This window comes from Pocillopora damicornis, chromosome 5 (assembly GCF_964200805.1).
Source record: "Pocillopora damicornis chromosome 5, jaPocDami1.2, whole genome shotgun sequence".
NCBI lineage: Eukaryota > Metazoa > Cnidaria > Anthozoa > Scleractinia > Pocilloporidae > Pocillopora > Pocillopora damicornis.
In genome coordinates, this window is record NC_142674.1 from 14,844,877 (window position 1) to 14,872,466 (window position 27,590).

Genomic DNA, 27,590 nt, shown 5'->3' on the forward strand with positions numbered 1-27,590 from the left:
TCCACACCCTTCCCCCCTCTCCCTTCTCCTTCCCCTACATGGCAAGTAAAATGACCGGTAGCTAAGGAGAGGAAGTTAATGAAATATCCAAAAGATACTTACGCTGAGCTAATGTTTCCGTGTAAATGTTTTGAAAATTGAGAAAAGAAGAAAACAGTCACAAATTAATACAACATTGAGTGACCAGGACTTGGTCATTGCAATTGCAGTTAAAAATAAACACATACAAAATTAAAAAAAAAAAAAAAAAGGGAAAGGAAAACAAAACAAAACAAAGAACAACTCAAATGGAAAGCGGAGCAAGGCATACTATGTAGTCAGTAGTAACAACAATAAGAACAAAAATCATTTTTCCTATTTGGTCCATATTAAAGTTGCTGTTATAATTTCGTTGATATGGGAAAAAAAAGGGAGAGATTGAAAGGGACTATCTGTTTGTATCTTGACATGGTAAGTACAGGCTGACTTGAATAAAAGTACTGTTAGCCATCAGCCCAGTGGAAAGGTGATTGCAATATAAGACAGAAATGTTCGTAAAAACACACTTACGGCACTGTTGTTCATCTGAATTATCACCACAGTCATTTCTCAAATTACAACGATGATATTTGCTGAGACACTTTCCATTTCCACAGGTGAACTCATAGTTCTCACACTTTCCTGTATAGATATGCGAGTAACGTCAATAATTATACATTAGAATTACTATGAAAAGTCTGATTGGTCGAGAGCTAACTCAATCAATATACGATAGCGTGCTTATTTGGCATAATAAATGCAATCTCTGCAACGGATATTCCCCTCAGGATATTACACACTGCCTAGTTTCCTAGACCTTCGTCCGTTTACTGGTGTTCTCAAATTTTCTGCAAACTTAGAGAGAATTATCCTCTTTTTGCAGATTATTCGAAAAATGGGATCAATATTTGTTTCTGGGCAACCGAGCTCAATATCGATTTGTCGTACTCTATTACCATTCCTGCTCGATAAGCAAACGACGTTTGATAATCGAGCTCGATAACTACAAGTAGAGCTCGATCGCTAATCGAGTACGATTACTAAGAACCTCAGAACATTTAATTGCCACTCTCGCTAAGAGCGGTCCTCTCGACTTCCAGTCGAAAAAAAGTTTTCTTTTATTTTTTGCCCATGAAAAGGGTTAAGGACACATGTTTCAAAAATAGTTTAATTGTTTTCCAATTCTCTTTTTTTGCGTCGCCACAAACCAAAAATCATTTTTGGCCAGGCCACACCTGTGAACAGAGATCGAAAGTGTCAATTTCAAAGATTTTGTCTAGCGCGCAGCGACTGCAACAATGTAGCTCACGGAATTCTATCTTGCTACAAGTTACAAGGTTTATTCAGTTAGTTCACAAACAAAATATGGAAACTTCAGCTGAAATATTTTTCATACCAGCGTGATCAGAGGAGACCCTGCTCTTCGACCTTAATTTGCATATCAAAAATTCATTACTTTGTACGAAAGAATTCTCAAAATGCAGGCGTTAATCGGGCCGAAAAAGCATATCAGTGCATAGTTTATACACCAATGAGGTCACGGATTGCCTCAACCTCGCGGGTATATCGCTAGCTTCCATCCACCAACTTCTTAAAAACAGCGCAAATCCATGTGTTTGCTCAATTGCGCTCGTGTCAAAGATCATTTGCATGATTCTTGGAATTGACCAAGATCTCCTTTTGACAGTTCAAACTTCGTTCGTTTATCTTCTACGTTGAGGATTTTAGGTTTTCACAGCAACTAAATGGAGATTAGATGCCGAGTTGTCCTAAAACGTTGCGTAAACGTGATCGGTCATAACGCTTGCGCGCTTGCGTGACTTACAAAGTAGACAAAGGTGATCGGAAGGCGCCTTCTCGATAATTTACGTTGAAATATCAGGCCATGAACTATGCACAGCGTGGAGAAGATCAAAATTAAAGAATAAAATTGGCACTCTGGTCATAACAGACATATCGCGCGGCTTGAAAGGACACAAAAACAAGTTAAAATAGGTTGCAGTGTTTATATTTACAAAACAACACGCATACACTCCGAAATAATTCCTGCAGTTTCTCCCGAGATTTAGTATACGGAACCCGATGAACTAACCCTCCTTTCCGCAGATTTGTTCCATCACTAATGATGTTACGCTCTTATGGACCACAACGTTTTTGAGCGAGAAACTCGACATTTCTCTGCGACCATCAAAATCAACTGGACAAACCCAGCTTGATATATTGCGTGACGTGATTGTGCAAATCTTTCCCCTTGCCATATGGCCGTTAGTGTAACAAATTAGAATCGAAAGTTATTAAAATAGACTGAATTACATTTTAATGAGAATTTTAACTTTTAAAAAGGTTTACTTGATTCGTAGAAAGCAAAGATTGGAGTGGCTTTGGATATTTAAGCCCTGATTTCTCTCCTGGGACGACGTATCGAATTATTTGAAGTACTACCAGCTATCCAGCGAAATCCTCGATTACAAGTTAATTTTGTTTCGTTCCGGTCAGTTTGACCACGATATGGAAAAAAAATATAACAGTTATTGGTATGTTCTGAACACTTTAAGAAGCATTAGAAATGCGATGAAAGTGCTTGTTCACAGCCACAGCACAAGGGAAAATGTGAGGCAGTAAAAGAAAGTCAGACTGACTGGAGATGTTTTTGAAGTTTTCGGAATTTAAGTTGCATTCGTATCACATGAGAAATATATTTGCAATTTCTCGAGAGTGAAGGTTATTATTTAACTAAAAATTGGTTCGTAAGTGCCTATCTGGGCTATCTGCAATAGCAGACAAAACCAGAATTCTCTTGACAAAGCAAAGGACAAATTGTGTCATGACGAATTTTTGTCTCGATTTTTGCATCCGCTTAAAACTTCAAACTGTCAAATTTCGTCAGAGCTTGATCTGCTCATGAGACCAGCTGGCATAGTTTACCAATGGACTCAAACTCCAGTTTCAGGATTCATCGGACGTCGTTTCAAAGCTTTAAAATCCACGAGTTTCGCGACAAAAAAAGTTAATGCCTTCCAGATAAATTTTAGTGAGTTCAATAACAAGCTGGTGGCAGCTTTTACGACAAATGGCGTTGAAAACCAGTCTCCTTTCACTGCCTCACATTCTTCTTTTTGCTCTGGATGCTAAAAATACTTTTACTACATTTCCAGTGTCCTTCTAGGTGTTCTGGTGTTTAAAACATACCACTAATTGTTTTATTTTTTTTCAAATCAGGGCAGAAATACCCAAAGCCACTCCAATCTTTACTATCCGTGAATCAAGTAAACATTTAAAAGATAAAATTCTCATTAAAATGTAAAATTCTTCAGTCCATTTGAATAACTTTCGATTCTAATTCGTTACATTAACTAATTTTGGTTCCAACTCGTAGAACCTGCGAAACAGGTCGTACGACAAAGAGAAAAGTTTGCACAATCACGTCACGCAATACATCAAGCTGGGTTTGTCCAGTTGATTTTGATGGTCGCAGTGAGATGTTGAGTTTGTCGCTCAAAACCGTTGTGGTCCATAAGAGCGTAACATCATTGATGACGGTAACAAATTTGCAGAAAGAGGGCAAGTTCATCAGGTTCCGTATACTAAATCTCAGGAGAAACTGCAAGAATTGTTTCGGAGTGTATGCGTGTTGTTTTGTAAATATAAACACTGCAACCTATTCTAACTTGTTTTTGTGTCAACATCAAGGAGGCAGTCAGTTTTGGATTGATCAGAAAAAAAGGCAGATATCTGCAGCATCATACTTATTTTACTACAATTTTTGTTTGTAGTAGGCTTTTCTTGCAGTTTATGCTGCCTTGCTTCATTTCCTGGCGCAACCGAATAGCTCTTATCGGAGTTGAGCACGCCACCCAAACAATCCAGCGGTATTCTCGTGAGTAAACATCAAAGCGAGGCTATCGGGTCAACATCGATCAGATTTGTGTGAGAAAGTAAGGAAAACTTATGGAGTGAATCTTCCACAAGCGGCCTTTTTTTCCGCTGAGGAGAAAGTGCAGTTGATTAGTAGTAATTGCCCACGGCATATTACTGAAGAAAGACTTAAAGAATGGTTGTTATTCCGCAAAGGGACGGCTAAAGTTGGTAGTGCACGGTCTGAAGCAACGAAGGCTGAGTTATCTCAAAGGTACACAGATTGCAATATTTTTTGTCCCTTATAATTATTGCCATTGCTTGAAGGGAATATCGAAGCATAAGTTCTATATCGATTTGTTTTACCTGCCGCAAGGTCATCAGTTATATAAAAAATGGTTGGGAGAATAATTTTGCGGAGAAGTGGCAACACTTGGCGGCAAGTAAACCACTGGAGCAAACGGCGACCGTCAATTGCGATTTCCCTGGATCTGCACAATGGGTTTCGCTGGTTGACGCGAAGGACGATCTCCCTTCATTTAATATTCAGAATATCGTGTCTTACTTTATGGAAAGAAAAGCTAAAGACAATGAATCCAACAAAGATTTCATAGTTTTCAAATCCAATGTAAAATCTTAATAATTTATCATTTTCCTTTACAGTTTCGATGCTGAAGGCTTTCTTCTCGATTAATAATTCCAGCTCCTTTCTGGCACTTCTTTCTTCTTCAAGTTGATTCTCCAGCTCTTGTATTTTTTTGTTCAGTTCGCGCTCCTTAGTTTGCCATTTCTCAAGTAAACATGAGATTTCGTCATTCTTTAACTGAAGTTGATGTTCCCAGTTTTCATCTACAATTTGAAATAAACCTTCACTTTCGAGATGTTCAGTTTCCATACCATCTGAAACAGATTTAAAATCGGTGTTTTCAATGTTTATCGGTTCGGGGGCTGAATGCTGCTGCGATTTCTCTATTTTTGTTTTCTTTGTGTTCAACGTTGCTCGATCAGCGAGCTCTTTCCTCTTTGGTTTTTCAACAGTAAATATAAACTTTGTCGGTACGGAATCTGGCTTCAAGCGAATTCTTTGTCCTCCCATTGGTTTTATGAAGCAATTAGCTTCAAAATGCTGACTACAGACATAAGAGTTTTTGTTTACCGGAGTGTTCTCTCGACGCAGTTTCACGAGCCATTGTGCCAGCAAATTCTTGTTTGACAGCGGCAGCGAATGCCATGATAAGTCCTTGCATTCCGCTTTGGAACTTCGGTTTTGACACCCAAAAGCTATGCAATGTTTCACCATGGATAAAGAAACTAAAAACTCGAGAAAATATTATGTAAATACCAAGCTACTACTAATTTCCCTCTCTGCTTCCTTGTACTTTAGAGCGAGCTAGACCCGATAGCCTCGTTTTAGCGTAAGCTCATCCGGAGACCGCTGATTTCGCGTGCTCAACTCGGATAAGAGCTATTAACTCCTCTTGGTCGTTTTGCCATTGTTGGATATCGTATAAAGCTATCGGTTTGTGTTCGAATGGAAATTGTCTTCTCTGCGGCCATAATGACTACTTAGCGGTTTGGCATAGATGCGATCGTATTATGTTATACAGGATCAGTGGTGCTGCGCTTTGCACTTTTATTAATTTTTTTTTTTATTCGACATAGCACCCTTTCGGCCAAGATGTTTTTTCAGTACCTTTATCTCAACGTTCATTCTTTTTTTTCAGTTTTTTCGTTGATTTGAAATGTTGCTAGTGTTGCATAACCGTTTAAGACACGTCAACCGTTGAGTGTTTTCGGTGAGAATCATCAGCAGAGTACTCGTTATAATTCCTTAAGTTGTGTTCCTCGCCAGTTATTGCCTCCCTTTGCTCTTCTTCGAACCTGCTATCAGCTCTTCGGCATAATTTTAACTTCAAACACAGAAAATCGTTTGTCCATAGGAAATCGAAGAAAGACAGGTCTTCCAGGTTACGATTACTTTAGCGATACAAAGCTTCTGAGCAACGAACCATATTCTGGTTAGTCTTATTTTTTTTCGTATTTTTTGTTACAACTTCTAGAAATGCTTAAGAACACTTATATTTTCGCGCCGCTAAGTGAGCACCTAGCCTCGCTCCCACGCTAGAATTCGATACAGGCACTTAATGATTCTGAAATGGGTTATTTGGTTTTCGCATGAGATCATAAACCATCGAACCTTGTGTCTGTGTTAATAACTCAGACCTCGATCGGTTTTCGTTTTTATAATCTATTTTATCCTGTTCAAGCTCACCCAATGATTGCTTATTGACAGACATGGAACATTGAGCCTCTGCTCGTAAGACAAAGGAAATGAACAACCAAAAACTGGAAGTTAAGACATGGTAGTGCACATTGCAACGTTCAGTTTGACTCCCCGATTATTAATAACCATTAGCCTCCTTTTGGTGTTAAAATAGTCTTGGATATTAGTCCGCGGACATGGTTTGTTCAAGAATAAACAAATTTCTGAAAGAAAAGCTCGGAAAATGTGATCTTCGAAGAACAACGACTTCCAGGGACAAATAGATTATCATATCTTTTTGGAGAAAAGTGGAGGCTACTGAGTTTATTACCCGTTAAATAGTTTTGCTGTCTTAACAGCATATAGGTGGCGAGTACTCAATCGACCTCATCTCATGGAGAAAACTGGCAGAATGCAGTAACAACGGTGCGATCCACACCGAAGTGACCACATCGTGAGACAAACAATTATATTTCCCTTTCAAGTGTTATTTACCACGACGAATAGCCTATTCTACGACATATTTGGTTTTGTTTTTGAAATTACTGTTGTTGCAGCTATGTCACCTTATAAAATTGAACCTACATTGTCTTCAGAAACTAGAAGGTTGCTGCTTACCCTTAGCCTTTTCTTTTTTTTTTTGTAATTTCCTATTTTTTTTTTTTATTTTTGTTCAAAAATGAATGAACTTTTAGCTAAGTTTAAGGGCTTGAAATCATTACATTTTTTAGGAAAAGGCAAAACATTAAAAAAAGGCCACTTGGGAATTAAAAGGGGGTTGATAAGGAAAAAGGAAGGGACACGATACTACGTTCAATAGAGTTTCCAGGAACTTCGATCAGCTTTCTTGACAGAAGGCAAAGGAAATGATAATAAAAAAATGAAATCTAAGAACAACTTGATGAATTTAATTTTCTTGTTTTTATCCTCCCTATTAAGCAAGAGGAAATCAACTGAATTTTCTTTTGTTATGCCTCATTCTTTTTCTTTGTTCCTCTAAAAACCCTTTTTCATGCTTCAATCATGTTTAATTTTACATGTGTCCCTGATGGCTACATGTGAACCAGTTAAAAAAACTAAAGACAACTTGGAGTGGCGAATTAATGATTCGACAGTTTCTTAATGCTGTTATTGTATCAGTGCACATTGAGACGACACACAAAAAGATCACAGTTTGAATTTAAAGTACTTACGGCCAGCTGATTCGTCCAGGTGAAACATGAAAGAAAACGAAAACTTATTGAAATGGTCTATTAGTATTATGACAATACCACTAAGCTCTGTATTTTTTTTTCAGGAAAAATGTAAATGTCGCACCATGGGCGACGACAATTCATATGTCAAAGAAGAATGTATTCGTGACGGAAATTTAGTATTATCTGCGTTGATACCGCTTGCATGTTAACTTTTTTGTGGTCAATTTAGATAGTCGATTGAGGCAATGTCGAGGGATGACTCTAGTTCTAAAATTATCATTTTTAAAGTAATTTATCAACGATCAAATAGCTCAATACATCACGTAACTTAATGCTAGCTCAGTAACAAATTTCAGCTTAGTTCATTCGTTGTTAAAGTGATTTTGGTCATCACAACAATCGTTTCCATATCATCGAAGCTCTGTATCCAAAGATGGACGGATGTAAAATTCATTACATGTAATGTGCGTCAAAGCTTATATTTATATTCCCTGTTCTGGAAATATTATTGTAAATGTGGGGTTCTCGGTAAACAATTTTTCTTTTTTTTGTTGTTGTGAAAGTATAACTTACTTTGACATTACTTTCGGAGTGGGATAGGCTCAGCTTCCAACAAATGTAAAAAAAAAATACGATACTCACTGCATTGTTCGTCTGATCCATCGCTACAGTCCGTGATAGTGTTGCAGCGTTGAGACGCATGGATGCACTTTTCTTGATTTGCACAAGCAAACTGATCGGCTCTACAAGTTACTAGATGATCAAAAGAATCACACGAATCGTGACCAATCGTTGACACTAACTATAAAATTTTTACACTATCACCTTGACTGTCGAGGTTGCGCTATATCTCACGCTCGCGCTGTAAGTACTGCAAACCTTGTGATGATAAGGAAGGGCAGTTCGCAGCTTTTAGATTTTTTTTTGTTTATATACGTGTATATATATATATATATATATATATATATACATATATATATATATATATATATATAGGAAGTTTGCGAGTCGATTTTCGCGTGGAACAGTGCTCAATACGTTGAAGCAGAGCAGAATAAATATTATGAGAGGGAAAAAAGGACGTAACTACATTTCCCGACAAGCCTGTTTCGTGAATCGCTTCACTCTTCAGGGGTTTAATGAAAGAATATTCATGTGACTATCGTTTATATACTAGGAAAATTTGCATAATATGCGGTAAACTTAAAAACTTTAAAGTTCAGCTGTTGCGTAGCAACGCTTTGTTTCTGTGCCGGCACGAAGATACGAGTTCGTTACGCTTATTTAGTGATGAGAGGTCGGGTCGGTAAATTATAAGGAATTTTTCTTTTAGGCAGAGGTTGCATCTTTTACTGGAGCTGTTGTAGGGAGAGTTAGATGATAAGACGCGCCATAAGATAGAATAGTCAATGTTGTCGTTCTTGAGTGTCCAGATGTGTTTGCTAAGTTCGGTAGAGTTTTTGTGCTTGGCGTGGCGGAATGATGCGGTGTGATTTCTGTGTCTTGTTTTGAAGTCGGTTTCTGTGAGTCCGATGTATGTTTCAGAGGTGTTGTTGTCTTTCCGTGTGACGGTGGCTTGATAAACGACTGAGGATTGAAGGCAGTTACCATTGAGCGGGCAGTTGTTCTTTTGTCGGCAGTTGCATGTTTTGTTGGTTTCCGTGCCGTCTTTGTTGTCTTTCGTGTAAGGTGAGTGGGACGAGTGTAAGATGCGCTTGTTGTGGTTGTCGATGACCTGTTTGGTGTTGTTCATGCAGCTGTAACTGATTTTGATGGTGTTGCGGTTAACAAACGACTTTCATCCCTTTCATCAGACAAAGCTTCATTCGACAAAGCCGCCCCCCCGTACCAAAAAGCACTTGACGAAGGCGGATACCAATACACCCTCCACTACGAACCCACCACGACTGTAAAACGCAAAAACAGGCAGCGAAGCAACATCCTCTGGTACAACCCTCCATTCAGCAAGAACGTCAGCACCAATATCGGACACAAATTCCTCAGCCTAATCGACAAACATTTCCCTAAGGACCACAGCCTCCGCAAAATATTTAACCGCAACACCATCAAAATCAGTTACAGCTGCATGAACAACACCAAACAGGTCATCGACAACCACAACAAGCGCATCTTACACTCGTCCCACTCACCTTACACGAAAGACAACAAAGACGGCACGGAAACCAACAAAACATGCAACTGCCGACAAAAGAACAACTGCCCGCTCAATGGTAACTGCCTTCAATCCTCAGTCGTTTATCAAGCCACCGTCACACGGAAAGACAACAACACCTCTGAAACATACATCGGACTCACAGAAACCGACTTCAAAACAAGACACAGAAATCACACCGCATCATTCCGCCACGCCAAGCACAAAAACTCTACCGAACTTAGCAAACACATCTGGACACTCAAGAACGACAACATTGACTATTCTATCTTATGGCGCGTCTTATCATCTAACTCTCCCTACAACAGCTCCAGTAAAAGATGCAACCTCTGCCTAAAAGAAAAATTCCTTATAATTTACCGACCCGACCTCTCATCACTAAATAAGCGTAACGAACTCGTATCTTCGTGCCGGCACAAAAACAAAGCGTTGCTACGCAACAGCTGAACTTTAAAGTTTTTAAGTTTACCGCATATTATGCAAATTTTCCTAGTATATAAACGATAGTCACATGAATATTCTTTCATTAAACCCCTGAAGAGTGAAGCGATTCACGAAACAGGCTTGTCGGGAAATGTAGTTACGTCCTTTTTTCCCTCTCATAATATATATATATATATATATATATATATATATATATATATACATTTTTTTTAATTAACACTGTGCAGTAACATTTCATCAGAGATCGCGTTTGATAACTTTTCGTTACATTCACATCAACTACCCTACTCACTGAGAGATAGTTTTCCATGGTTTTCTTTCTTTTCTCTCGAAGGCACCTATGAAGGAGTGGGCTTTGCTGGATATATTTACTTCATACATCATACTCTGAGTTTGCTTTATTGCAAAAGGTTTTTCCCTTTATGTACAGACCTACATGCATTTTTTTATGACATTCTTTTATAAAGCTATCCCCCGTGGTGAGCTGTTATGTTTGCGTTCTGTCCATTTGCCAATAACGCGCGTGAGACTTAGCTTTTATATCTATTTGATGCCTTAGCCAAGCAGAATATCACCATCAGGCTGTTTTCTTGAAAAACTTGTTTCCTTGCGAACGGTTAAAGTAGTAATTTATTATACAAAATAACAAGAAAACATACTCGCAGACGTGCATGGAACAGCTACCAGTGTGAGCAATAGAACAGCCTGAGGATTCATGACAATCTTCATGGAAATAAAAACAAAAAAAAAAAAAAGGCAATTGAAAAGAAAAGATTGTAGCGCGTCAAATCGTTCTTTTTTTTTTAGGTAAGGAATAATTAAGTAATTCGCCGACCGTTGTGTTACCAAATCAATCATCCCTACCGATAACAGAAAAAACAAATGTAAAACAAATTTCTTGAAATTATAGAATTCAAGGGGTAATTTGAATTTTTTTTAATGAAGAGATAATGTTATTTCCTTGAGAAATCAAATCTTCAACGAATAGTTACAGAGGAAACACGTATTTAAATTTAGGCCCCGTCCACACGTATCCGGATAAATTTGAAAACGGATAAATATTTATACGGTTACGGGTTCCGTCCACACGTAAACGGCGTTTTCACACACCGAAAACTGATAAATTTCAAAACGCTCTCCAGAGTGGATAAATTTGAAAACGCTGGCTAAGCGTCTCCGTGTAGACATCTTATCCGGATAAATTTGAAAACGATTTGAAAACGATTACGTAACAATTCAAACCTAATTCAACGCGTGCTCTCGGCCGATCGACTATTAATGAAAACATGGCGAATAAACAAGCTCTAGTTTCGATACTAATGAGTCTGAAAGTGCACTGTTTTGCTTGTAGTGATTTTGCGACTCGTTTGTAACCTAAGACCGAATTCGACATCGATGCACGTGCGTGGCGGCACGATGTAGTCACTTGAGATGTAGATGGCGACGTCTCAGCTGCTTACTGCTAGTCTTCATCAGACGATTGGGTCGACTGCTCAGGCAATAGCATTTGTATCATGGCGATTGAAACGTCGCCATCTACATCTCAAGTGACTACTGACTTCATCGTGAGACAAACGATTAAACAGTCTATTATCACCTGCCACCACGATGAGCAATAACCTCTTTTACTGGATATTGACCTGAAGTATGGGCGCACAGCCCGGTTTTGGCGGTTATTGCAAACCTCTACATGGAGGTATTTGAAGAACAAGCAATAGAATCCACAACACAGAAACCCAAGACCCGGAAGCGTTACGTTGATGACACCGTCACCATCCTGGATCGCAGTTATGTCGACTGTCTATTACAGCATCTTAACAGTCAGCAACCTACCATCCGATTCACCACGGAAACTAAGAAAGACAACAAGATCGTCGTTCTCAACTTGTCAGTTACGAGAGAACCATACAGACGACTGACCACCAGTGTCTACAGAAAACCAACTCACACAAATGAGTACTCAGCGCATGATTCACACCGCCCTCAATAAGTAAGGCGCGGTGTTGTTAAGCGTTTGCATGACTGGACGAAGCGTCTCGCGAAAAAAACATTAAGGAAAAGAGACATTTGTCATCAGTTCTTGTTTTTAACGGTTCTCCCTCCTCCTTTGTACAGAAGGTTACGAAAACAAGAAACTCCTCCTCAAGCCGAGGGCCTATGACGCAGTTCAAGTCCACAGCGTTTTTGCCCTACGTAAAAGGTCTATCAGAGCCTCTTCACCGTTGCCTACAACAACAAGGCATCCGCGCAGTCTTTAACTCCGAGACGCCACTTACATTGAGTACGACCAAAGGACAGTGTCAATCCCGTTAGATAGAGCAGCGTGATTTACACGATTCCTGTGAATGCGGCAAAATCTACATTGGTGAAATAAGAAGACCTGTATGCAATAGAGGCTGAAAGAACACGAGAGGGATATACGTTTAGCCTGTACCCAGACCTCCGCCGTTTGTCCGCGCGCCAACAACTTGGAACGAAGTAAAGTTTATTGATCGAGAATCACTCTGGTACACCAGAAGAGTCAAGGAAGCTATTGACATAAGACTTCTCTCTGATAACATCAATAGGGATAATGAAATCGAAATTTGTGAAGTGTGGATACCAATGACCAAGAAACACAACGGGAGACCGGTACGACAGCAGACCGTCGGGGGAACAACTTGGGGTCGGACCTCATCATCATCATCATCACCGTCTCTGTGCTCTAAAAGAGGATCGGCATCTCCAAACTCATCCATTTTAAAATAAAATATCTATTATTTTAAAACGAAAGTCAGCGAAAAAAAACCAACCCAAATTTTGAAAAAAAAAAAACGTCAAACACCCTAAAGGCTGACCGTGCAATTCACAGAGTAACATTTAACACTAATAGGGCATCTTCAGCTGAAGTCCTTAGAGTCCCAGTTCCAAAGCATAATAACAGAGATGCCCTTGTGCCAGGACCTTTTAAACCTATCTTTGACTCTGCAGTTTGTGATCACGCAAACGGTTATATCGTGAACAGTGTTTCAAGAGCTCTTGTTGGCAGCTTGACTGTTAAATTCGCAGAAATGATCGCACAGGACAATGATGTTTATGATCTATACAAGTTCTATGAGGACCTCTCCTTGACTGAGAATGAGAGGGCGAGCATGTTTAGAGAAGTTATTCAGTCTGTTGATCTTTGAAAGATCAGATGCAATGCTGAAGATAAGGAGAAATCAGGAGTTGACAATGAGAATAAGCTCAATCGTTTATCAGAACAAGTATAGGATTCCATCATGAGATTCTGAAGGATCATGGATTCTTCCCAAGAGTTCTTTCTGATGAGCTTCCTTTCGAGCTCAGGCTTGCACCTGCCAGCAATGTTCTAATAGGATCTGACAAGACGCAGCTTGCCTATGAACTGAATAAAATTAGCTTGAGTATGAAGTCATTCGCAGTCAAGAACTCGCTGATGAGGCCTCGTCTAACCACAAAAATCGGAAAGAGATTCATGTGTGAGCATGTCACTCAAGACAATCTTAGTAGATAAGGGATTAGACACAATCATCAATGAGGGTATCAATGTTCCAAGGAAGTCAATGAAGGGACTGCGATGCCGCTGGTGAGGGAGGCAGCGAGAGGGGATTCAATCCTGACATCACTGAAGTGAAGGTGATTGTCGATTGAATCCCAAATAAGGTTAACAGCCAAGGAATGGAGGGAATATGTGGGAAGAGGTCTTCAGACGATTTGGTAAGGAAAACAGCGCGATAAATGCAACAGACTTTTACGCTGGAACCCTAACTCGACACCCCGATGGCGTGACATGAGGATCATTCGAGATTATAATATTTGCATCCTCCTAAGACCTCACGAGTGAGACATTGTGAATTATTATTCACCAGTGAACAATTCAAGTTTCCTTGAAATCGAGGTTGTCTCCAAAATGTGCAAGAAGTGTTTTTTTTAAATCAAAGTTGATTGACTTGAAATCAAGGTTAAATTTCATGAGTTGCCTTAAAGATCAAGGTTGTTTTCAAAGTCCGTGTGAATCCCTCTTTTCTAACTACCCTCTCCCCCCCCCTCCCATTTTAGTCGAGATTTTATGTAGGCAGAACCCGCATGTAAGCACCAAGGAGGCTATTAAATTTTTTTGGGTGTGTCTAAGATATATTCTTGGACCACACCTAATAACACGAAATGGGTACTGAATCAGAAGTTTATCCTCTCCCACTCCCATATCTTCGAAACCACTTTGCTCCATAACCCAATGCTATGTGATTGAATTTTCTTGCAACAAATTTAGAGGAAAAAGAACCAAAAAACACATTTCGAACATCCGAAACATTTTTGGAAACTTTATCAATTTAATGTGTGATCTGCGTAGTACGAATTTCTCTCCCTCTTTCATTTTCTAGTAGGCTGAGTTATTAATTTGTCACTAATTTATAACCACCTATGGTGATATTGTAGCGCTTCTGATAAACTTGTAAGTGGCGATGAAAAAGGAGCACCTCACCTTTCTTGCACCTTGGCAGTGACTCAAAACGCTGGCACAATCTGCAAGAATAAAAACATTGTCAACGATGAAATCGGAGCGTTTTTCAAACGGAACTGGAACACTTAAGAATAGGAATTCAATTAGTCACGCTTTGATTGGTTGTGTTATTTGTTCGTCAAAGCCATCTATAGTAAATTCTAATTAGACAAGTTACACTGGAATTTTATAACCAATTTATTCGGTGTAAAAATAAAAACTCATCATAAAGAAAATAACAGAGACATTTATAACGAAACTTGATAAAGCACCGTTGAACATCATTGTAAAAGTTCGACGCGTTTCAAATGAGCATTTACCTCTGGCGCTACATACTTCTTAAAAGAAATCCTCAGTTACTGTTCTGTTGAGGTAGAAAAGACAATGGTGATCATGAGAATTTATATAATTATAATGATGAGGATATTGGTAATAATGAAAAAAATATCATTTATGAGGATGATACAAATAGTAATGATTTATAGACATATAAATAATCATGTAGCTTTAATTTTTTCCTAGCTCGACGAGCAATCTTCAAATAAGCATATTATTCTTTCTGTTCATCACAATTTAAACTTGTGACATCATTATTATTTTAAAAAAAGCCAATCAAGTAATACATCTTTAGTGCGTGCAACCATCTGGTAACAAATACCATGATTAGCTTACTAACGTCACTGGACTGTTTTCTCAGCGGTTATCAGCAATTGAGAAGCGTTCATTTATTTCTAGCGACCAAAAACACATAAAATTAAAAAACCTTCCCAAACAAAGTGGAGATTCGCCAGATATAAAACCTCGTTCTGTGATGACACAAACGATAAAAAGGATGAAGATGACGAATATTTTGTATAAGAATGTATTTCAGAACCAATAACTATATTCTTTGAATGTTTATGACTTCGCTTCGAAGTGAGCCAATAAGAGGACAGCAAAATCGTCCCATGGCAACCATATGGTGTAGAATTTAGTGTTAACTAAAAGTAGTTTATTTAAACAGCTTTTCCCTTCGAAACAGTTTAAACTTATTGTAAATAAATTTCAGTTCACTGCCAAAGCTATTGCTTAGAATGAAAAGTAGTTTATTTAAACAGTTTTTTCCCTTCGAAACAGTTTTAAACTAATTGTAAATAAATTTCAGTTCACTGCCAAAGCTATTGCCTAGAATGAAAAGTAGTTTATTTAAACAATTTTTCCTTTTGAATAGTTTTGAGTTAATTGTAAATTAATTTCAACTCACTGCCAAAGCTAATGGACAACTTATTTTTTTATTTTAATCATTACCTTTCTGTGACACCGCTAAGATCTCCTTTATTTTTAATGCGCAAAATAAAACTACCGATAAATTTATTTGCCGTAATCGTGCCAAAAAAAATATTTCTTTAAGCATTATCATTATTTCAAATAAGCCAATCAAGTAAGAGATTGTTAACGCTTGCAACCATCTGGTGACGAGTAGCATAATTATTTTACTAGCGTCATTAGACTGTTGAAACCGATGGCTGTCAAAATTGGTCCTTTTGGAAACTCTGGAGATTCTAGTATCACGACCAGTTTAATATTTCGTTTATCTTTTTTCTGTCGAGTTTTGCTACTTGCAGAAGAAAACAAATAATATGGTAATAATGCCTTTTTCAACTTTTCCTTCTGTTGGAAAATTGATCATTTCGAAACGAAGTGGTTATTTGCTGGATATAAAACCTCGTTACGTGGTAATACAAACAATAAAAAAGAAGGGGACATGGAATTTGCATAAGAATGCATTTTAGAATACAATGACTATTTTCTGTAAATTTTGACGACTTCACTTTGAAGCGAGCCAATAAGAGGACATCAAAATTGTCCCATTGCAACCATCTGGTGTAGAACTAAGTGAGTGTTAACTAAAAATAGTTTATTCAAACAGTTTTTCCTTTCTAAACAATTCTGAGTTTGTTGTAAATTAATTTCAACTCACTGCCAAAGCTAATGGAAAACTAATTTTGCTTTTATTTGCCACAGTCGTACCAAAAAAAACATGTCTTGGGGCATCATCATTATTTCAAATGAGCCAGTCAAGTAAGAGATCGTTAACGCTTGCAACCATCCGGTCACAAATAACACAATTGTTTTACTAGCGTCACTGGACTGTTGTAACCAATAGCTGACAAAACTGGTGCTTTAGAAACTCTGGAGATTTAGCAAATTTACGAACGATTCATATTTAGTTTATCTTTTTTCTGTCGAGTTTTTCTTCTGGCATTTTTTGTTTGTTTGTTTGTTTGTTTGTTTTTTTTGCGTACCTGTTTTCATTTCGTGTTTTGTTTTGTTTTTTCGCAGTTATTAGCAATTGAGATGCGTTTAGCTATTTTCAACGACCAACAACGGATAAAATTAAAAACCCTACGATGTAATTGTCCCAAGTGCATCATGGTAAATTCAATCGGCAGAATAAAAAAAAATAGGTGATGATCGTCAACGAAAATTGATTATACACAGCGTATCACCAACAATTTGACAATTGAATTAAACAACTGATAGGCCTAGAATGAAACATGTTTTAATGATCCGAACGATACCAGAAGAAAACAAGTAATATCATAATAATACCTTTCTCAACTTTTTCCTTCTGTTAAAAAAGTTGGTTATTCCCAAAAAGTGGAGAGGCGCTAAATATAAAACCTCGTGACGTAATGACACAAAAAATGAAAAGGATTGATTTTGCATAAGAATGCATTTCAGAATCCAATTACTATATTCTTTAAATGTTTATGACTTCACTTTGAAGCGAGCCAATAAGAGGATATAACAATTGTTCCATTGCAACCATCTGGTGTAGAATTAAGTAAGTGTTGACTAAGAATAGTTTATTTAAACAGTTTTTCCCTGCTAAACAGTTCTGAGTTAATTGTAAATTAATTCCAACTCACTGCCAAAGCTAATGGAAAACTGAATGTTTTGTTTTAATCATTATGTTTTAGTAACACCGCTGAATCTTAAGATCTCCTTTGTTTTTAATGCGCAAATTAAAACTACTTTTGAACAAATTTGCCATAATCGTACCTAAAAAAACATGTCTTTGGGCATCATCATTATTTCAAATGAGCCAATCAAGTAAGAGATCGTTAACGCTTGCAACCATCGGGTAACGAATAACGAAATTATTTTACTAGCGTCACTGGACTGTTGTAAACGAGACGTGTTTTTCGCATGACAAAAAAATGAAGAAACGCCGCGGCTAAGCGCTAAAATTTAGACAAACAAAATTTAGTCGAAAATACAATTAAAATACTTTGTACGATCGAGTAAAAGCTCCATTAACCAGTAGTGTTTACTATTACAACCACCTTCCACTCTTCCCTGCGCAGTAATAGTCCTTCTCTCGCCCCACCCTGGGTAATAACACTGTCTCCCACCCCTCCCTCAGTACTGATAGACTTCATCCTACCCCTCCCTCAGTACTAATGGTGTGCTCCCCCCTTTAAAATGGTCCAAAAAATTGGTCCAAAAAATAGTCCAGTCCATATTTTACCCTATGCCTTTTTTTTTTCGCACCTGTTTTTATTTTGTGTTTGTTTCGTGGTGACAAATGACATAACTATTTTACTGGCGTTTAAAACCTCTGGAGAATTTAGTATTACGAACAGTTTAAAATTTGGTTTTTCTCTGTTCTGTAGAGTTTTGCTTCTCGCTTTTTTTCGTACCTGTTTTTATTTCGTGTTCTTTTGTTTTCTTTAAAAAGGAAGACTATGACGAGTATTTTGCATAAGGAAGTATTTGAGAATCCAATAGCTATTATCTTTATACGTTCATGACCTCACTTCGAAGGGAGCCAATAAGAGCACATCAAAATTGTCCAACCATCTGGTGTAGAATTAAGTGCGTGTTAACTAAAAATAGTTTATTTAAACAGTTTTTCCCTTCTAAACAGTTCTGAGTTAATTGTAAATTAATTTCAACTCACTGCCAGAGCTAATGAAAAGCTGAATTCTCTGTTTTAATCATTTTGCTTGAGTGACACCGCTGAATCTTAAGATCTCCTTTGTTTTTAATGCGCAAATTAAAACTACTGTTGAATAAATTTGCCATAATCGTGCCGAAAAAAAAATGTCTTTGGACATCGTCATTATTTCAAATAAGCCAATCAAGTTAGAGATCGTTAATGCTTGCAACCATCGGGTAACGAATAACGAAATTATTTTACTAGCGTCACTGGACTGTTGTAAACGAGACGTGTCGAAATTGGTGCTTTTACTAACTTCGGAGATTTTGCATTACGAACAGTTCAATATTTAGTTTATCTTTTTTCTTCCGAGTTTTCCCTCTCGTTCTATTTTTTTCTTACTTGTTTTCATTTCGTGTTTTGTTTTTATTTGTTTTGTTTTTTTTTTTCAGGAGTGGCGAATGACATGAGTAACGTCATCAGACTGTATAACCAATTGCTGTCAAAATTGGTCCTTTCAAAAACTATGGAGATTTGAATATTACGAAGAGTTTAAAATTTTGTTTTTCTCTGTTCTGTAGAGTTTTGCTTCTCAGCGTTTTTTTTTTTTTTCGTACCTGTTTTTATTTTGTGTTTATTTCGAGGTGACGAACTACATAACTATTTTACTAGCATCATCGGCCTGTATAACGGATTGCTGTCAAAAATTGGTTTTTTTAAAAGCTCGGGAAAATTAAGTATTACGAACAGTTTAAAACTTGGTTTTTCTGTGTTCTTTAAAGTTTTGCTTCTCGCTTTTTTTTTCGTACCTGTTTTTATTTCGTTTTCTTTTGATTTCGTTTGTTCTTTTTGAAGTTATTAGCAATTTAGAAGCGTTTAGCTATTTTCAGCGATCGATAGCAAATATAATTAAAAACGCCAACAATACGATTGACTAAAGTGCACCATGGTTGACTCAATCGTTAGAATCGAAATAAAATGGGTGAAGATCGTCAACGAAAATTGACAGCGAATCATCAACAATTTAACAATTGGATCAAACAACTAATAGGCCTAGAATGAAACTCGTTTTAGTGATCCGAACAATACCAAAACAAAACAACTAAATATGATAATGTCTTTCTCACCTTTTTCCTTCTGTTGAAAATTTGATTACTTCCAAAGTAAAAGGAGAGTCGCTAGATATGAAACCACGATCCGTGATGACACAAACAATAAAAAAAAAGAATATGACGAGTATTTTGCATAAGGATATATTTCAGAATCCAATAACTATTATCTTTATATGTTTATGACCTCACTTCGAAGAGAGCCAATAAGAGCACATCGAAATTGTCCCATCTGGTGTAGAATTAAGTGCGTGTTAACTGAATATAGTTTATTTAAACAGTTTTTCCCTTCTAAACAGTTCTGAGTTAGTTGTAAATTAATTTCAACTCACTGCGAAAGCTTATGAAAAACTGAATGTTTTGTTTTAATATGTTTTAGTGACACCGCTGAATCCTAAGATCTCTCTAGTTTTTTATGCGCTAATTAAAAGTACTGTCGAATAAATTTACCATAATCGTGCAAAAGAAACATGTGTTTGGGCATCATCATTATCTCAAATCAGCCAATCAAGTAAGAGATCGTTAACGCTTGCAACCATCGGGTAACGAATAACGTAATTATTTTACCAGCGTCACTGGACTGTTGTAAACGAGATGTATCGAAATTGGCACTTTTACTAACTTCGGAGATTTTGCATTACGAACATTTCAATATTTAGTTTATCTTTTTCTGCCGAGTTTTCCCTCTCGCTCTATTTTTTTCGTACCTGTTTTTTTGGACATCATTATTCTTTCAAATGAGTCAATCAAGTAAGAGATCGTTAACGCTTGCAACCATCTGGTGACGAATAACGTAACTATTTTACTAGCGTCATCGGACTGTATGATCGATTGCTGTCAAAATTGGTCTTTTTATCTTTATATCTTTATGACCTCACTTCGAAGGGAGCCAATAAGAGGACATCAAGATTGTCCCATTGCAACCATCTGGTGTGGAATTAAGTAAGTGTTGACTAAATATAGTTTATTTTAATGGTTTTTCCCTTCTAAACAGTTCTGAGCTGATTTTAAATTAATTTCAATTTACTACCAAAGCTTATGAAAAACTGAATTTTTTGTTTTAATCATTACGTTTTAGTGACACCGCTGAATCCTAAGATCTCCGTGGTTTTTTATGCGCAAATTAAAACTACTGTTGAATAAATTTGCCGTAATCGTGCCAAAAACATGTGTTGTGACATCATCATTATTTCAAATGAGCCAATCAAGTAAGAGATTGTTAACGCTCGCAACCATCGGGTAACGAATAACGAAATTATTTTACTAGCGTCACTGGACTGTTGTAAACGAGATGTGTCGAAATTGGCGCTTTTACTAACTTCGGAGATTTAGCATTACGAAGATTTCAATATTCAGTTTATCTTTTTTCTGCCGAGTTTTCCCTCTCGTTCTATTTTTTTCGTACTTGTTTTCATTTCGTGTTTTGTTTTCATTTGCTTTGGCTTTTTTTCAGAAATGACGAATGACATGACTACCATCATCAGACTGTATAATTGATTTCTGTCAAAATTGGTCCTTTTAAAAACTCTGGAGATTTGAATATTACGAAGAGTTTAAAATTTGATTTTCTCTGTTCTGTAGAGTTTTGCTTCTCGCCCTTTTTTTTTCGCACCTGTTTTTATTTCATGTTTATTTCGTAGTGACGAATGACATAACTATTTTACCAGTCTCATCGATCTGTATGACCGAGTGCTGTCAAAAATGGGTCCTTTAGAAGCTCTGGAGAATTTAGTTTTACGAACTGTTTAAAATTTGGTTTTTCTCTGTTCTGTTGAGTTTTGCATGAAGCTTATTTTTTCCTACCTGTTTTTACTTCCTGTTCTTTTGTTTTCTTTGTTTTTTTTCTCAGCAGTTATTAACAATTGAGAAGCATCTGGCTATTATCTTTGACCGCCAGCAAATATCATTAAAAAGGCCTATAATGCAACTGAATAAAGTGCATCATGGTAAATGCCGTCGGCAGAATCGAAATAAAAATGGGTAAAGATCGTCAACGAAAATTGACAGCGAATTATCAACATTTTTACAACTGAATTAAACATTTAGTTGGCCTAGAGTGAAAAGTAGTCTATTTAAACAGTTTTCCCTTCTGAACAGTTTTGAGTTCCTTGTAAATTAATTTCAACTCACTGTCAAAGCTCATGGAAAATTTATCTTTTGTTTTAATCATTACCTTTTAGTGACACCGCTGAATCCTAAGATCTCCTTTCTTTTTAACGCGAAAATTAAAAAAACTACTTTTGAATTTATTTGCCATAATCGTGCAAAAACACATCTATTTGGGCATTATTATTATTTCAAATGAGTCAGTCAAGTAAGAGATCGTTAACGCTTGCCACCATCTGGTGACGAATAACGTAACTCCATTACCGATTGCTGTCAAAATTGGTCCTTTTACTAACTTTGGAGATTTAGCATTACAAACATTTCAATGTTCAGTTTATCTTTTTTCTGCCGAGTTTTCCCTCTCGCTTTACTTTTTTCGTACTTGTTTTTTTTTCGTGTTTCGTTTTCATTTGTTTTGGTTTTTTTTTTTCAGCAGTGACGAATGACATGAGTAGCGTCATCAGACTGTATAACCGATGTCTGTCAAAATTGGTCCTTTTTAAAACTCTGGAGATTTGAATATTACGAAGAGTTTAAAATTTGGTTTTCTCTGTTCTGTAGAGTTTTGCTTCTCGCCCTTTTTTTTTCGTATCTGCTTTTATTTCGTGTTTATTTCGTAGTGACGAGTGACATAACTATTTTACCAGCGTCATCGGTCTGTATAACCGAGTGCTGTCAAAAATTGGTCCTTTTGAACCTCTGGAGAATTAAGCATTGCGAAATGTTTGAAATTTGGTTTTTCTCTGTTTTGTTGAGTTTTGCATCTCGCTTATTTTTTCCTACCTTATTTTCTTCCTGTTCTCTTCTTTTCTTTTTTTGTCAACAGTTATTAGCAATTGAGAAGCGTTTGGCTATTCTCACTGGCCGACAGCAAATATCATTAAAAAAAAAGGCCTATAATGCAACTGAATAAAGTGCATCATGGTTAATGCCATCGGCAGAATCGAAATAAAATGGATGAAGATCGTCGACTAAAATTGACAGCGAATCATCAACATTTTAAAACTGAATTGAACATTTAGTAGGCCTAGAGTAAAAAGTAGTTTATTTAAACAGTTTTCCCTTCTGGAAAGTCTTGAGTTCATTGTAAATGAATTTCAACTCACTGCCAAAGCTAATGGTAAACGTATCTTTTGTTTTAATCATCACCTTTTAGTGATACCGCTGAATCCTAAGATCTCCTTTCTTTTTAATGCCAAAATTAAAAACTACTTTTTAATGTATTTGCCATAATGGAGCCAAAAAACACATCTCTTTGGGCATTATCATTATTTCAAATGAGTCAACAAAATAAGAGATCGTTAACGCTTGCAACCATCTGGTGACGAATAACATAACTATTTTCCTAGCGTCATCGGACTGTAAAACCGATTTCTGTCAAAATTGGTCCTTATAAAAACTCTGGAGATTGCAGTATTACGAACAGTTGAAAATTTGGTTTTTCTCTGTTCTGTCGAGTTTTAATTCTCCCTTTTTTTTTCGTACCTGTTTTTATTTCGTGTTTTGTTTTGTTTTGTTTTTCTTAGCAGTTACTGGCAATTGAGAAGCGTTTAGCCGATTTCAGCGACCAACAGCAAATATTTGTAAAAACGCCTACAATGCAACTAAATAAAGAGCATCGTGGTAAACTCAATCGGCAGAATCGAAACAAAATGGGTGAAGATCGTCAGCGAAAATTGACAGCGAAACATCAACAATTTAGCAATTGAATCAAACAACTAATAGGCCTAGAATGAAACTCTTTCGAGTGATCCGAACAATACCAGAAGAAAACAGCTAATGATGATAAGGTCTTTCTCACCTTTTTCCTTCTGTTGAAAATTTGATTACTTCCAAAGTAAATGGCGAGTTGCTAGATATAAAGCCACGACCACGATGATAAAAACTATAAAAAGGAAGAATAGGACGAATATTTTGCATGAGGATGTATTTCACAATCCAATAGCTATTACCTTTATATGTTTATGACCTCACTTCGAAGCGAGCCAATAAGAGGACATCAAAATTGTTCCATTGCAACCATCTGGTGTAGAATTAAGTGCGTGTTAACTAAAAATAGTTTATTTAAACAGTTTTTCCCTTCTAAACAGTTCTGAGTTTATTGTAAATTTATTTCAGTTCACTGCCAAGCTAATGAAAAACTGAATTTTTTGTTTCAATCATTATGTTTTAGTGACACCGCTGAATCTTAAGATCTCCTTTGTTTTTAATGCGCAAATTAAAACTACTGTTGAATAAATTTGCCATAATCGTGTCGACAAAAAACGTCTTTGGGCATCATCATTATATCAAACGAGCCAGTCAAGTAAGAGATAGTTAACGCTGGCAAGTAATTATTTTACTAGCGTCACTGAACTGTTATAAACGAGAGCTGTTGAAATTGGTGCTTTTACTAACCTCGGGGATTTAGCATTACGAACATTTCAATATTTAGTTTATCTTTTTTCAGCCGAGTTTTCCCTCTTGCTCTATTTTTTTCGTACTATGACTAGCGTCATCAGACTGTATAACTGATTGCTGTCAAAATTGGTCCTTTTAAAAACTCAAGAGAATTTAGTCTTACGAAGGGTTTAAAATTTGGTTTTTCTCGGTTACTTCAAGTTCTGCTTCTCGCTTTTTTTTTTCCGCACCTGTTTTATTTCGAGTTTATTTCGTGGTGACGAATGACATAACTATTTTTCCAGCGTCATCGATCTGTATGACCGATTGTTGTCAAAAATTAGTCCTTTTAGAACCTCTGGAGAATTTAGTATTACGAGCAGTTTAAAATTTGGTTTTTCTCTGTTCTGTCTAGTTTTGCTTCTCGCTCTTTTTTTTCGTACCTGTTTTTATTTCGTGTTCTTTTAGTTTGTTTCGTTTTTTTTAACAGTTATTTACAATTGAAAAGCGTTCAGCTATTTTCAGCGACCGACAGCAGATATCACTAAAAAAGCCTATAATGCAACTGAATAAAGTGCATCGACAGAATCGAAATAAAATGAGTGAAGATCGTCAACGAAAATTGTAAGCGAATCATCAACATTTTTACAACTGAATTAAACATTTAGTAGGCATAGAGTGAAAAGTAGTTTATTTAAACAGTTTTTCCCTTCTGAATAGTTCTGAGTTCATTGTAAATTAACTTCAAGTCACTGCCAAAGCTAATGGAAAACTTATCTTTTGTTTTAATCATTACCTTTTAGTGACACTGCTGAATCCTAAGATCTCCTTTCTTTTTAACGCGAAAATTTAAAACTGCTTTTGAATTTATTTGCCATAATCGTGCCAAAAAAACATCTCTTTGCGCATTATTATTATTTCAAATGAGTCAGTCAAGTAAGAGATCGTTAACGCTTGCCACCATCTGGTGACGAATAACGTAACTCCATTACCGATTGCTGTCAAAATTGGTCCTTTTAAAAACTTCGGAGATTTTAGTATTGCGAACAGTTTAAAATTTGGTTTTTCTCCTTTCTGTCGAGTTTTGCTTCTCGCTTTTTTTTGTCGTACCTGTTTTTATTTCGTGTTCTTTTAATTTAGTTTGTTTTTTTGCAGTTATTGGCAATTGAGAAGCGTTTAGCCGATTTCAGCGACCGGCAACAAATATTGTTAAAAACGCCTACAATGCAACTGAATAAAGTGTATCATGGTAAACTCAATCGGCAGAATCGAAATAAAAATGGGTAAAGATCGTCAACGAAAATCGATAGCGTATCATCAACGATTTAACAATTGAATCAAACAACTAATAGGCCTGGAGTGAAACTCGTTTTAGTGATCCGAACACTACCAGAAGAAAACAACTAATGATGATAATGTCTTTTTCACCTTTTTCCTTCTGTTGAAAATTTGATTATTTCCAAAGTAAAAGGAGAGTCGCTAGATATGAAACCACGATCCGTGATGACACAAACAATAAAAAGAAAGAATATGACGAGTATTTTGCTAAAGGATGTATTTCAGAATCCAATAACTATTATCTTTAGATGTTTATGACCTCACTTCGAAGGGAGCCAATAAGAGGACATCAAAATTGTCCCATTGCAACCATCTGGTGTGGAATTAAGTAAGTGTTGACTAAATATAGTTTATTTTAATGGTTTTTCCCTTCTAAACAGTTCTGAGCTGATTTCAAATTAATTTCAATTCACTGCCAAAGCTTATCAAAAACTGAATTTTTTGTTTTAATCATTATGTTTTAGTGACACCGCTGAATCCTAGGATCTCCGTTGTTTTTTTATGCGCAAATTAAAACTACTGTTGAATAAATTTGCCGTAATCGTGCCAAAAACATGTGTTTGGACATCATCATTATTTCAAATCAGCCAATCAAGTAAGAGATCGTTAACGCTTGCAACCATCGGGAAACGAATAACGAAATTATTTTATTAGCGTCACTGGACTGTTGTAAACGAGATGTGTCGAAATTGGCGCTTTTGCTAACTTCGGAGATTTAGCATTACAAACATTTCAATATTCAGTTTATCTTTCGTACTTTTTTCTTTTCGTGTTTTGTTTTCATTTGTTTCGGTTTTTTTTTTTCAGCAGTGACGAATGACATGAGTAGCGTCATCGGACTGTATAACCGATGTCTGTCAAAATTGGTCCTTTTTAAAACTCTGGAGATTTGAATATTACGAAGAGTTTAAAATTTATTTTCTCTGTTCTGTAGAGTTTTACTTCTCCCCCTTTTTTTTTTCGTATCTGTTTTTATTTCGTGTTTATTTCGTAGTGACGAGTGACATAACTATTTTACCAGCGTCATCGATCTGTAAAAGCGAGTGCTGTCAAAAATTGATCCTTTTGAACCTCTGGGAATTAAGCATTGCGGAATGTTTGAAATTTGGTTTTTCTCTGTTTTGTTGAGTTTTGCATCTCGCTTATTTTTCCTACCTTATTTACTTCCTGTTCTTTTGTTTTCTTTGTTTTTTGTCAACAGTTATTAGCAATTGAGAAGCGTTTGGCTATTCTCACTGGCCGACAGCAAATATCATTAAAAAAAAAGGCCTATAATGCAACTGAATAAAGTGCATCATGGTTAATGCCATCGGCAGAATCGAAATAAAATGGATGAAGATCGTCGACTAAAATTGACAGCGAATCATCAACATTTTAAAACTGAATTGAACATTTAGTAGGCCTAGAGTAAAAAGTAGTTTATTTAAACAGTTTTCCCTTCTGGAAAGTCTTGAGTTCATTGTAAATGAATTTCAACTCACTGCCAAAGCTGATGGTAAACGTATCTTTTGTTTTGTTTTAATCATCACCTTTTAGTGATACCGCTGAATCCTAAGATCTCCTTTCTTTTTAATGCCAAAATTAAAAACTACTTTTTAATGTATTTGCCATAATGGAGCCAAAAAACACATCTCTTTGGGCATTATCATTATTTCAAATGAGTCAATAAAATAAGAGATCGTTAACGCTTGCAACCATCTGGTGACGAATAACATAACTATTTTCCTAGCGTCATCGGACTGTAAAACCGATTTCTGTCAAAATTGGTCCTTATAAAAACTCTGGAGATTGCAGTATTACGAACAGTTGAAAATTTGGTTTTTCTCTATTCTGTCGAGTTTTAATTCTCCCTTTTTTTTCGTACCTGTTTTTATTTCGTGTTTTGTTTTGTTTTGTTTTTCTTAGCAGTTACTGGCAATTGAGAAGCGTTTAGCCGATTTCAGCGACCAGCAGCAAATATTTGTAAAAACGCCTACAATGCAACTAAATAAAGAGCATCGTGGTAAACTCAATCGACAGAATCGGAACAGAATGGGTGAAGATCGTCAACGAAAATTGACAGCGAAACATCAACAATTTAGCAATTGAATCAAACAACTAATAGGCCTAGAATGAAACTCTTTCGAGTGATCCGAACAATACCAGAAGAAAACAGCTAATGATGATAAGGTCTTTCTCACCTTTTTCCTTCTGTTGAAAATTTGATTACTTCCAAAGTAAATGGAGAGTTGCTAGATATAAAGCCACGATCCACGATGACAAAAACTATAAAAAGGAAGAATA

At 36.5% G+C, this 27,590-nt stretch overlaps 1 long non-coding RNA gene across 1 annotated transcript; it reads right to left on the reverse strand.

The window, feature by feature from the left end:
* Positions 1 to 348: 348 nt before the first annotated feature.
* Positions 349 to 27,590, reverse strand: LOC149045539 (uncharacterized). The gene is made up of 5 exons (XR_016187281.1): positions 27,488 to 27,590; positions 14,771 to 14,814; positions 14,433 to 14,473; positions 7,975 to 8,085; positions 349 to 660 (listed from the first exon to the last, which is right to left on the reverse strand). It is a non-coding gene; the product is annotated as an uncharacterized LOC149045539 (long non-coding RNA).